This window comes from Thalassophryne amazonica, chromosome 14 (genome assembly GCF_902500255.1).
Source record: "Thalassophryne amazonica chromosome 14, fThaAma1.1, whole genome shotgun sequence".
Taxonomy (NCBI): domain Eukaryota; kingdom Metazoa; phylum Chordata; class Actinopteri; order Batrachoidiformes; family Batrachoididae; genus Thalassophryne; species Thalassophryne amazonica.
Window position 1 is genome coordinate 55,478,180 of NC_047116.1, and position 13,478 is coordinate 55,491,657.

Below are 13,478 nucleotides of genomic sequence, written 5' to 3' on the forward strand. Positions count from 1 at the left end.
GTATGATAGTACATGATTTAAATTGACATAAAAGCTTTGTAGTTTCAGAACTGTGCACATTGGTAGAGAAGCATCTGAATCCTTGGATCATCAAGACGTCCAGGATAATTGGGATCAACCGTGAGGCCTCACAGACGGCATTCTGTCAGACAGTGGCTGACAGGATGACGCAGATGACAGCTGTCACCCGAGACCACCAGCTGACCATGTAACTGGCACTGTGGGTTTTCATCAAACTGTTGGGTGCCGAGTTGATCAGTTCCCAGTCTGGCAACATGGACAGCCTCGTTGGGTGGATCTCAAGCCACACTTTTTTTTCTCTCAGATAAAATAGTATTTAGAGTAAGACAGAAATCATCAGCATTTACATAATTGATTGAGTTCATTTTGTAAAATCAATATAAACGCAGTAAGGTGAATATATCAATGTCACACAAAGCATAAAGGCTTATTTACACTGTGGTCCATGTGAAAACTTGACAACATTGTGGAGCTTGATTAAACATGTACAGATTGCAGACATTATAGTCTCATCAATTAATGTCAATAAGTGTATTTTATATATATATATATATATATATATATAATCATTTACACTGGGATACCAATAAAGATAGCCCAATAAAGCACTACATTTACTCTGTTACATATACTTGAGTTACATTTACTTTTTACTCTTACCTTATTCTTGTCATATAAAAAATACACTTCTACTGTTATATTGGGTTACCCGCCTGTTGCTACTTTTATCTGGCCATGATTTCTTGTAATTTAGTATTTTTTTTACACGCGGCTGAGCACAGTGATTTTCTGAGGTGAGCCTGAACACAGCAGAGGCTCTGCTCCCTCCACACTCACAAAAGCAGCTGGTGACAAAAATCCTACATCGACTTCACAGCAATACATTACTGTTTGTCTTGATAAAATGATGCGGAACAACATATTGTGCTCTGCCGACTTTGTCTGCATCCAATAGTGGAAATTTCAAAACCAGCACATCAATCTAGTCAAGGTCAGTAATAGGGAAACGCAGTCTCATTTGAACCCTGTGTGATATCACGGAATTTGACCACTTACTGGGACCTCCGCTGTGTTTTACAATATACACACAGCATGAGTTCACACGGACAAATGGTGTACTGTTTTGTTTCGGATGCATTCACCGAAGCAGTAGCGAAAAGGTTTTTTTTTTTTTTCGGTTTCCAGTGTAGAAGTAAAGACGAGGCAAATGGGAGAAGTCGTGTCGGTAAGTGTTAGCCTACACAGCTAACCAGTGTAGCTCCATTCTCTCGCCTGCAAAACCGCCTCAACACATTTGAGCTCTGGGTCATAAACAAACTGCAACACATGTCCACTTTCCACCACATCATCACTTTTTCTTTGCATTTTCACTTTGTTTGCATGTAATTTTCCCAAAAACCCATTGAAAATACAGTGGCTTTTGTCCCTCAGAAGTAGAGAAGTTACGTCATATGCATCATATTTTACCCCAAACGAGACTGCGGTGCCCTATTCACTATGTCTGTTCCTTCCACATAGCTCACCAGCCGACAAAATTAAGTTTATATGTTGAAAGCTCTGTTGTATCTTGCAAACTGCAGAGATACAATTATATCTCTGGTAATGCTGTTGCCAAAAATGTGATTAAACTTACTGTTTTCATGATAACACTGCTGCGGGCTGACAACATTTCAGGGGGGGCAGTGGATGTTCGTCCATGACAGGAAGATGACTTACTTTTATTATTTGTCTGTAACATGCTGTGAGCATGATGATATCATCACATGACCCCCCTTTAGCAGGCCACTGGGTTTTTAATATTTTCATGATTGTTTTTTATAATTATTATTATCATTATTTTGCTATTTCTAACCTTTCCCCTTACTCCCCCAGACCCCAGCGTCACCCCAGACACCCCCCCATCAAGACACACTCTCGTGCTCCCATCAGTGTGTTCTGGACAAACAGCCAAAGTAAGTCCTCTTCCAATTACGGAAGAATATCCACTTTGATATTTCAGCAAACCATTTTAATTTTTTCTTAGTGATTACTGTGCTACAGGCTGTGCTGAGGGTTAGAACTTTGCTGGCACATTTAGCAAATTTTATTTATTTTTTAAATGAGGGTATGCCATTTTTGTCATCAGCCAGACTTAGGGATTGTCCAAACTCTAATAATGGTCACGCCAAAACATAAAACATAAGTTGAGTGTGGGCCCAGCCATCAGCCAATTAGAGTGCTCATTTTTAATCACATGAGCCAGCTTACAAAATTGTAAGAATATTAAAGATTTAGAGTTTTAGTCTGCAAGAGACTGCATGCATGAGACCCTGAAAACTTGCTGAAACAAAAATATTTGAAATATTCCATGTCTGATACTTTTAATCTGCTTGGATCTTCATAAATGCAAACTGAATTTCGGGCATATTATATATATTACTCTGGAACAAACAGGACAAACAGTGTTGTAAAGGACAATAAGCAGGACGTTAAAGAGCAAACTTCACTTCCCCCAGAACGGCATGAACAGGAAGCAGTCGTGGCTGACAGCAATTCCCATTGTAAATAACAGAGAAACAACATGAGATTCTCACGTTAACATAAAACAAAAAAAAAAAGCTAGTTAAAGCTAGTTAAAGTTAAAGCGCTGTGAAATATATTTACCATTATAACTCTAAGTAATTGACTGAACAATGCCATGAAAGAGGAAGTGCACAAAGGGCACAGATAAGATTGATGAGGTGTTCATCAGTGCATGATGAGCATGAAGGAAATGACTATTTGTCTGATTGTCTTATGCTATATGATGAGGCGAGACAATGTTTCATCACTGCATGATGAACGACCAAGGAACGGACTTTTGAGACTGACTGTCTTATACTATTAAATGATTTCATTTAATGGACTTTGTAACACTATGTGACTGTATATAAGTGGCATGTACACTGAATGTACTTGTATTTTGTCTTCAGACTTACACTCTGTATGACATGTACCTTTAAAGCTTTAAGATATTAGTAAGTGAAACCTGTTTCCCCTTGTATCTCATTTGTTGTCTTTGTCAGTGTTTTTAGGTAATTTTCCTAACATGATGTTAATGCTGTTGTCCGTGTGCAGTGGTTAAAGTGCAGCCTTGTCAGAGCATCTCAATGTAGTTCTCAATGCTAATAACATCTCTCAGAGTGGCAAATTCTTCAAAGTTTTATGAGATTTTGCGGGATTTGAAACCTTAATAGAGTGAATAACTTTTTCTAGGTTGTGTGGGTGTCTTGGTGGCTTTCCTCACTCATGTCCTTGAACAGTCACTCAGTTTTTGATAACTGTCTACTCCACACAGATTTATCATAGAGTATTATATTAATTGTATTTCTTCATAAATGATGTAAATAAAATCATTGGACAACATGTCATAACTCAGAAATCAGTATTTTTCTCACAGTGTCAAGATTGTGAATTGACTTGAAACACTCAGATGCAAACTCAGTATTTCCATTTATTTAAGAAAAGAAAATGCAGTTGAAATGGGGATGAAAAAGGAAAATACATTACAAATACATTAGAAAATGCTAAGCTTTCCATAACTCAAATGAAAATGTTATTTTCAAATTTCTTAATAGTTTGCACAGGGATAGTTACCTCGGCAGCCAGGTGCATGTTGGTCTCAGCTAAAAATTTGTGGTTTTGGACAGACTGGGTTTTAGATGTGAACCCTTCATTTCTATCAAATCCTTGCACAAAATAGCAGCTGCAGCCTTTCTGACCTAATTATCATAGATATAACAATCAAAATTCAAAATACATTAATATAAAGGAACTTTCAAATATAGTTTAGTATAAAAATCAGTGGAAAACCGCAAATGATATAACACCTAAAAATACAGTAAAATTACTTTTCAAGACTTGCATGGTTCATGATTACGGAATAATTCCATTAGTGGATTGGTAGAGTATTAAACAAGAAGACAAGGGTCACATTTGAAAACCTATTCATCCACAAACAGCATTCTGAGATCTTTCACTTTCAGCATCTTTTCATTAAGTTGTGAAGATTTTTTTTTCTCAAAACCTTTGTTTTCTCTTTTAAAACTCACCATTTTTATGAAATTTCTCTTTATGCATTTTCTTTCCAATAGAGAAATAATTCACAAATATATTGCGTATTTTGGTGAGTTTGAGTCCATATATGAGTGGGTAAACAACTAGTGGAACAAACAGAATTTCCATTGCCATTAAGTTCAAGAGATCTTGAGACAAATCGCTTGAACCAAACCTCATGTAAAATACATCTAAAAACAGAGAAAATGCAAACATGGTGAGACAGATTAAATGTGGCAAGCATGTCTGCATAAACCTCCTCCGGCTGTTTTTGGATGATAAACATGTTCTTATCAGGTAAACATAAGACCACAAAATAAAACTGAAATTGTCAACATAAAATGTGATATTAAAATATCCTACAGCAAATATTTGCTTTTGGAGGTGAACAAGCAAGAGAAACAATCATCCAGTTAACACAGTATATTCTATTTATGTGAGAACCACACAACTGTGATCCCAGTAACATCACGGTTCCCATAAACTTGCAACAAAGTGGTATCAGCCAGGAGAAATCAAATCAAATCAAATCAATTTTTATTTAAATAGCGCCAAATCACAACAACAGTTGCCCCAAGGCATTTTATATTGCAAGGCAAAAGCCATACAATAATCACAGAAAAACCCCAACGGTCAAAACGACCCCTATGAGCAAGCACTTGGCAACAGTGGGAAGGAAAAACTCCCTTTTAACAGGAAGAAACCTCCAGCAGAACCAGGCTCAGGGAGGGGCAGTCTTCTGCTGGGACTGGTTGAGGCTGAGGGGAGAGAATCAGGAAAACGACATGCTGTAGAAGACAGCAGAGATCAATCACTAATGATTAAATGCAGAGTGGTGCATATAGAGCAAAAAGAGAAAGAAACACTCAGTGCATCATGGGAACGCCCCAGCAGTCTAAGTCTATAGCAGCATAACTAAGGGATGGTTCAGGGTCACCTGATCCAGCCCTAACTATAAGCTTGAGCAAAAAGGAAAGTTTTAAGCCTAATCTTAAAAGTAGAGAGGGTGTCTGTCTCCCTCATCCGAATTGGGAGCTGGTTCCACAGGAGAGGAGCCTGAAAGCTGAAGGCTCTGCCTCCCATTCTACTCTTAAAAACCCTAGGAACTACAAGTAAGCCTGCAGTCTGAGAGCGAAGCGCTCTATTGGGGTGATATGGTACTAAGAGGTCCCTAAGATAAGATGGGACCTGATTATTCAAAACCTTATAAGTAAGAAGAAGAATTTTAAATTCTATTCTAGAATTAACAGGAAGCCAATGAAGAGAGGCCAATATGGGTGAAATATGCTCTCTCCTTCTAGTCCCCGTCAGTACTCTAGCTGCAGCATTTTGAATTAACTGAAGGCTTTTCAGGGAACTTTTAGGACAACCTGATAATAATGAATTACAATAGTCCAGCCTAGAGGAAATAAATGCATGAATTAGTTTTTCAGCATCACTGTGAGACAAGACCTTTCTAATTTTAGAGATATTGCGCAAATGTAAAAAAGCAGTCCTACATATTTGCTTAATATGCACATTGAAGGGCATATCCTGATCAAAAATGACTCCAAGATTTCTCACAGTATTACTAGAGGTCAGGGTAATGCCATCCAGAGTAAGGATCTTGTTAGACACCATGTTTCTAAGATTTGTGGGGCCAAGTACAATAACTTCAGTTTTATCTGAATTTAAAAGCAGGAAATTAGAGGTCATCCATGTCTTTATGTCTGTAAGACATTCTTGCAGTTTAACTAATTGGTGTGTGTCCTCTGGCTTCATGGATAGATAAAGCTGGGGATCATCTGCGTAACAATGAAAATTTAAGCAATGCTTTCTAATAATACTGCCTAAGGGAAGCATGTATAAAGTGAATAAAATTGGTCCTAGCACAGAACCTTGTGGAACTCCATAATTAACCTTAGTCTGTGAAGAAGACTCCCCATTTACATGAACAAATTGTAATCTATTAGATAAATATGATTCAAACCACCGCAGCGCAGTGCCTTTAATACCTATGGCATGCTCTAATCTCTGTAATAAGATTTTATGGTCAACAGTATCAAAAGCAGCACTGAGGTCTAACAGGACAAGCACAGAGATGAGTCCACTGTCTGAGACCATAAGAAGATCATTTGTAACCTTCACTAATGCTGTTTCTGTTCTATGATGAATTCTGAAACCTGACTGAAACTCTTCAAATAGACCATTCCTCTGCAGATGATCAGTTAGCTGTTTTACAACTACCCTTTCAAGAATTTTTGAGAGAAAAGGAAGGTTGGAGATTGGCCTATAATTAGATAAGATAGCTGGGTCAAGTGATGGCTTTTTAAGTAATGGTTTAATTACTGCCACCTTAAAAGCCTGTGGTACATAGTCAACTAATAAAGATAGATTGATCATATTTAAGATTGAAGCATTAATTAATGGTAGGGCTTCCTTGAGCAGCCTGGTAGGAATGGGGTCTAATAGACATGTTGATGGTTTGGAGGAAGTGACTAATTAAAATAACTCAGACAGAACAATCGGAGAGAAAGAGTCTAACCAAATACCAGCATTACTGAAAGCAGCCAAAGATAACGATATGTCTTTGGGATGGTTATGAGTAATTTTTTCTCTAATAGTTAAAATTTTATTAACAAAGAAAGTCATGAAGTCATTACTATTTAAAGTTAAAGGAATATTCACGTCAATAGAGCTCTGACTCTTTGTCAGCCTGGCTACAGTTCTGAAAAGAAACCTGGGGTTGTTTTTATTTTCTTCAATTAGTGATGAGTAGTAAGATGTCCTAGCTTTACGCAGGGCTTTTTTTTATAGAGCAACAGACTCTTTTTCCAGGCTAAGTGAAGATCTTCTAAATTAGTGAAAAAAACACAAAGACAGAGACTCTCTGTTTTGTCATGAAGGAATGGTACTGCAGAGGTCGACATATAGCCACATATCTGTTGTACGCCATCAGAGTGAGGATGGAAAAGTCAGCCATTATTGCTGAATGTATTACAAAACTTTGTAACACACATCCAGCATATGAAATTACATGAGAAGACAAAAGGTCCAAAAGGAATTTAGGATAAAATCCAACAGTACCATACAGTGTATTAATGCAAAAATTACACAAGATGATATACATGAGCTCATGGAGGTTTTTATCCATAATGATGGCAATGATAATACTGCCATTTAACAACAGAATCAATAAATACCACAACAAAGAAAACGAGAAGAGGACAATTTTCTTTTCAAATGTGAAATTTAACCCTGAAAGTGTGAAAATTGTTATGACTGAAACATTCCACATCAGTTTGAAGTTTCTTGTCACAATAACCTGTAAAGTAAAACAACTTCCAAAACCTAAAATTAAACATATATCAGTGGGGCCAAATGGAACAATTCATAAAACCTATAAAGTGTGACAAAGAAGTGAACAGTCTGTGTTGTGCATCAGTGTGTGGCAAAGTGGCGTCTTGATCCTCGATCACAATTCTCTTTGTAACAACAGCAAGAGAGCTTTGGGACTGAATTAGACCAATCACAGGGAACTTATTGTTGTGTGGGCCGCCAGAAGAGGTGGTACTGCTGGCCCACCACCAGAGGGCGCCCTGCCTGAAGTGCGGGCTTCAGGCACGAGAGGGCGCTGCCGCCACAGACACAACCGGGAGTGACAGCTGTCACACATCAACTCATGACAGCTGTCACCCATCATTTCATCACTCCATAAAATCCGGATGTCATCTCCACCTCGCTGCCGAGATATCATCTACCTGCGAAGGTAATATTCTCTGCAGTATTTGAACTGTGACTTACGTCTGATCTGTTTGCAGCCGTTGTCCTGTGGTGCACTTTCAGCTGGATTGGCGTTTGGTGTGAACAGCGACGGCTACGCTTCACACCCAGTCCAGATAAGTGGTTTAACAGGAGCTGCACGAGTGTGTGATTAGAGGTGGAGGTGACTTTCCACCTTCTGACTGTTTTTGTTACTGGGTGTGCACACACCCACATCTCACTGTTTGTGCTCCTCGCCAGCAGTACCAGATCCGACAGTCGGGGACGGTGATCACCTGGGAATTCGGGACTTGGCGGCTCCAGTATTCTCCGGGTTCTGTGGCGGTGGAAATCGTGTGGTTCCGGCTCTTATCAAGGACAGACGTCTTCTATCCTCGAGCCTGCCCACACGTCACCTTGGTGTATTGACTGACTGTTAGATTCTGTGATTGTCTGTATCATTGTTGTGCACATTCACAACATTAAATTGTTACCTTTTGGCTCATCTATTGACCGTTCATTTGCGCCCCCTGTTGTGGGTCCGTGTCACTACACTTTCCCCAACACTTATGACACAATCAGGGGATGGACTGTTTTTTTTTTTCTTCCTGTTCCTTTTTTCTGCATTTGAACGTACGTATACCTTATCACATGTCTGTTTTTGTCCGTCGGACTCGGGCTCATACAGATACATCGGGGCATGATACAGGGCGTGTTACAGGGCGTGATACATAAACAGACATGTAATAACATATTTATCATATCTTAAAACAAAAATAAAGAAGAATAATCATACACATGAAGAACCAGTAATGCAGGTAAATCATGTAGATATGTAAATTATGGAACGCTCTTATGTCTCTCTGTAAAGTCATGAGTGTCCTCTTCCAGCCCAGTCTCGTGTTTTTTTTTCTTGCTCCCATGAGTCAAATTTTCATGACCGTTTTTTTATTTCGCTCACTATTTCTAACCCTACTTGTACCTCCAACCCTAACCTTAACCATAACCTAATCTTACTCTTTCCTCCCACCTTAACCATAACCGCCCCCCCCCAGCTTCACTTTTAATTGCGTGCAGCCATCACGGAATGAATTAGAATGAATTTGTGCTGTTGTGACGAAAATGAGGCACTTTATGTCACAATATCACGAACCAGCAGATTAATGTATATTTCGTGCTACTGAATCATGAATTGCTGTGAGACCAGGTTGCCTCTTCACTAATTTCTTGAAGTCTCACAACTTCAGTATGAGAGTCAAGTTGTAGAATTCTCCCTGCTAGAAAGGCTAAAACTCTCTCACCTTGATCAGACATCTTGGTTGAATGAAATGATCTGGATCCTGTATCAGGATCCTGCACTTGACACCAGGGAACACAAAATGCGAGTGTGTCATTGGTGGGACAGAGAAATGGGGCCTCCTGATTGGATGAAAAGCGGGACGATACAGTGCCTGGTATTTTCAATGTCTTTTTTGTATCGCCCTGATTTAAGATTTGTATCGCCCTGATTTTATTGCCAGTTTCCAGGGCAGTAAAATTGATAGGAAAAGTGTCTGATTTATCAGCCCTATTTTAAGTGTATCTCATGAGGGCTGGTTTCTGAGTATAGGGCAGATTTTTGTTGTAATATGTGATAATGTATGTTATAATATGACTTGGCCCTTCAGTATATATATATATATATATATATATATATATATATATATATATATATATATATATATATATATATATATATATATATATATGGGAACACTTCCGATAATCCGATAAAAGATAATTAGCGAAGATAATGTTTTCATTATCGGATTATCTTTTTAGATAACTTTAAAAACCATCATCGGACTAATTATCTTCCAATGAATTGCCGCCCGATAACTTTTAGACCGATAGTAGTGTTGTGACGTTCGCGAACGAGCCGATTCTTTTCAACGGCTCTTTAATATGAACGAAGGGAGCCGAGTCGCGGCTGTGCGGGAGCCGTTCTTTTTGTCGTTCTTTTTTTTTGTTTGTTTCACACAGCTCCCAGGAACATCCAGTTGCGGTTGCGGCTATGGCTCTCCCCCGCATAGAAAGAGAGCAGCTACGGGGGGAGGAGCACAGGCAGCATGTGCCTTCACATTAGAGCATGACACAGGATTGGATTTTCCCTCCCGTCCCATCCCGCTCCCAGAAAAAAAATCCCATCCTGTCCCAATCCTGGACTGGAGTAAAAAAATAAATCCCATCCCATCCCACTCCTGTAAAGATGACTCCCAATCCCATCCCGCTCCCACTCAAAATCAGTCCCACTCCCATGCCGCTCCCGTATGTCTTGCGCCTTGATGATCAATCAGGGACTGAATATGTAGTGACGTGGAGATGTCTGGAGTTTGACTGAAGATGTGAACATGTCCAGTATCTGGTAGCAGCCTGTGAGCAGGACTTATGTCTCTTTTGTCCTTTATTTCACAATTATGACAGAGTTTTTAGAGCGAGCAGCAGCACCACAGCAGGGGGAGTGGAGTTTCTTTTTCTTTTTATGTTACGTGCGTGCGCAAGCGAATTGTTCATGGAGATTATTTTACTTATTAACTACACAGATGTATAATAAAACAAATGGTGACTGGTTTCTAAACACAATTATGACAGAGTTTTTGGAGTGAGCAGCAGCACCACAGCAGCAGGAGCGGAGTTTCTTTTTCTTTTAATGTTACGTGCGCGCGCAAGCGAATCGTTCATGGAGATTATTTTACTTATTAACTACACAGATGTATAATAAAACAAATGGTGACTGGTTTCTAAACACAATTATGACAGAGTTTTTTGGTGGAAGAGCGAGCTGCAGCAAGCAGCGGAGTTTCTTTTTTTTTTTTTAATTGTTTACATGTGCGCGCTTGAACGGGACAGTTGGTCCTCAAGTTGGGTCCTGCAGAGGCGGAAGGACCGCTGAAAGCAGCCGTCATCCAGACTCAGCTCCTGCAGCAAATAATAATACTCTCTGTATTGGGAGCTTTTCACAACAACTCGCTCCGTGTGATCAAGGTCCATCATGTTAACTTGACTGACCGGAGCCGGCGAGCGGAATGGAAGCTCCTCCTATTTGATGATGCACCGGGGCAAATTTTCGCAGCAAAAGCAGAGTGACACACCGGGCAAAGGAGGCGTGTCCGTCGCCACGCGACCCCCGTGAATTTGTAGCGTCTGATTGCGCCCGGTGTGAACGCGGCATTAAATAGATGAAAATCATCATCTATTTTTGGCATTCCTGCTCCTGCCCACTCCTGTTCATTTTTATTCCCGTCCCATCCCAATCACGTGATTGATAAAATTTTGACTCCTATCCCGCGTGAATCCCGCAGGAATCACGTGACCCACAGGAATTCCCGAAAAATGTCATCCTCTCACATGAGTACTCCTGCAGGGGGGAGGGGGTATTGTATTCTGTATTCTGTAATTATTGTAGTTTTATCTACTGTTACTCAAAAAAATGGCCAATATTTTACACCGTTTTTGTTTCTATCGTGTGATACTGTGATATTTTTGCACTCACTGCAGCTGACTTAGTTATTGTATTCTGTATTTATTTATTTATATATTTTCTATCAAAATGTGTATCGTATTGCATTGTATGTTCTGTTTTTGCACTAAAAACTATTTTGAACAAACATTCATTGCAGCTGGCTTTGTTTTTAATGTTTATTTATAAGTGTTTAACTATTGCATGAATAACAAGTCAGGGTAGCATCACACACATACACATCCGTGTACAAGGTAAATCCACAGTATTGATGTCTAGGCAGAGGGATGTTGTACCACCTAGTGGAATATTTACAATGAATTCAGACCAAAATTCTTTTCAACATATTATAATGGGGTTATAATCAGTATTTCCAAATAATTCAAACTCAGATAATAAAGCTGTGATATCAGATTTAAAGTGAACAGAAAAAAGAACATGTGCAATACAAAAACTTTCAAAATCAAAAAATATATGGAAAGAACAAAAACAAATGGTGTTGGTCTTAATGACCTTTCATTTTTGTGTTTCTCAGTATGGGTTTCCTTGGTTATTTACAATGTGTTATCGCCATCTACTGGCTACTTTAAGCAACAACAGGTTTGGTTTAATGTCAGATTTCTATGCCCTGTTCTCTTCTCGTTTGGAACGAGATTTCAGTCATAAGTTAGTATGACTTTATTTTTCAAGACCTCCACCTGACTGGAGCATTATGGTTAGCAGAGAGCTGACTTTGTGGGTGCTCTCAAGATTCTTCTGTGCAGCTTCCTACAGGGGGCAGCATGGTCAAACATGGAATACTGGCTCATTCTTTGGGTCTTTTGTCGCTTTTAATGCTTTCAAAAGCGATCGTGTTAAAAGTCCATTTCAGCTTCTTAGTAATTGCAAATGGAATCTATCGGTTATCGATTATCTGTAACTACCGATACATTTTTGGGTGGTTTATCTTTATCAAAGATAACTTTTCAGTTATCTGATTATCTGTTATCGAAGTTAATTTTTTGGTTATCTGCAGTGTTGCCACAGTTACTTTGATAAAGTAATCCGATTACTGATTACTCCTTGAAAAAGTAACTTAGTTACTTTACTGATTACTCATTTGTAAAAGTAACTTAGATTACTAGTTACTTTTTTAGTTACTTTCCCCAGCTGCCGACAACCCTCTGCCACCTCAACATGACAATACCTGTTTTGCCAAAACTCACTTTATAGTCACCCTTTCTTGACTTCAATGAAAATAAATACTTGTTTTATAAAAAGTAAAATAATCTTTCTTGACCTCATATTTAACTGCTGACAGCACTGTAACAGTAAAACTTGCAATTTCTAACCTACATTGTTTATAAATGTAACTATTAAATACTAACATTTTTCTAACATTTAAATTCTCTATAAACATTTTACTTGTCAAAATTATTATTATTTTAAGTAGTATTAGTAGTTGTATTAAAAAACCGGCTTCAAAACTGGACCTTGTTGTGGGGGAGGGGGGCACATCCCTGCCCAACGCCCCCATTCCATCTGGATTCGCCCCTGCTTTGGCATTTGAGCACAAAGAATGGATAACATTTATTTATGCAGAAAACATGACCAGATTTACAGGTAAGAAAGTTTTATTGTGTTTTCACATCATGTGGTCCTCAGAAAGAGTGTTTAGGTGCATTTGAGTGGAAAATAGTGTTAGTTGTTGACACGTCGCGGAGGATCAGCTGTTTTTAACGAGACGATACGGAGCAGCTCAGCTCAGAATTCTAAATAAAGGAGAAAAATAAAGCATAAAAATGACTTGGTAAAGCTCAGTGCAGGTGTGCTGTTTTCACCGCGCTTTAAGAGGTGAGGACGAGTCGTAGCAGTTGAAAAGCTCACAGCTCGCTTAAAGTGGGTAGTTCAGTCGAACCCCGACCTCCTGTCCACGGACCAAGTTTAATGCTGCTGTCGACCCACAATGCAAAAATAATAGTAACGCACAGTGACTTGGAGAAGTAACTTTAATCTGATTACTCATTTGGAAAGATTAACGCGTTAGATTACTCGTTTTAAAAAAAAAGTGGTTAGAGTAACGTCGACATCACTGGTTATCGCCGATCGACATGCTCAGACCCCGCTGAAACAACCAGATCATTTCCAACGTGAAGGCTTTGTT

At 39.0% G+C, this 13,478-nt stretch overlaps 1 pseudogene; it reads right to left on the reverse strand.

Annotated features, from left to right (window-relative positions):
* Nucleotides 1-4,080: 4,080 nt before the first annotated feature.
* On the reverse strand, nucleotides 4,081-7,372 carry LOC117524277 (annotated as a pseudogene).
* Between the last annotated feature and the right edge of the window lie 6,106 nt (nucleotides 7,373-13,478).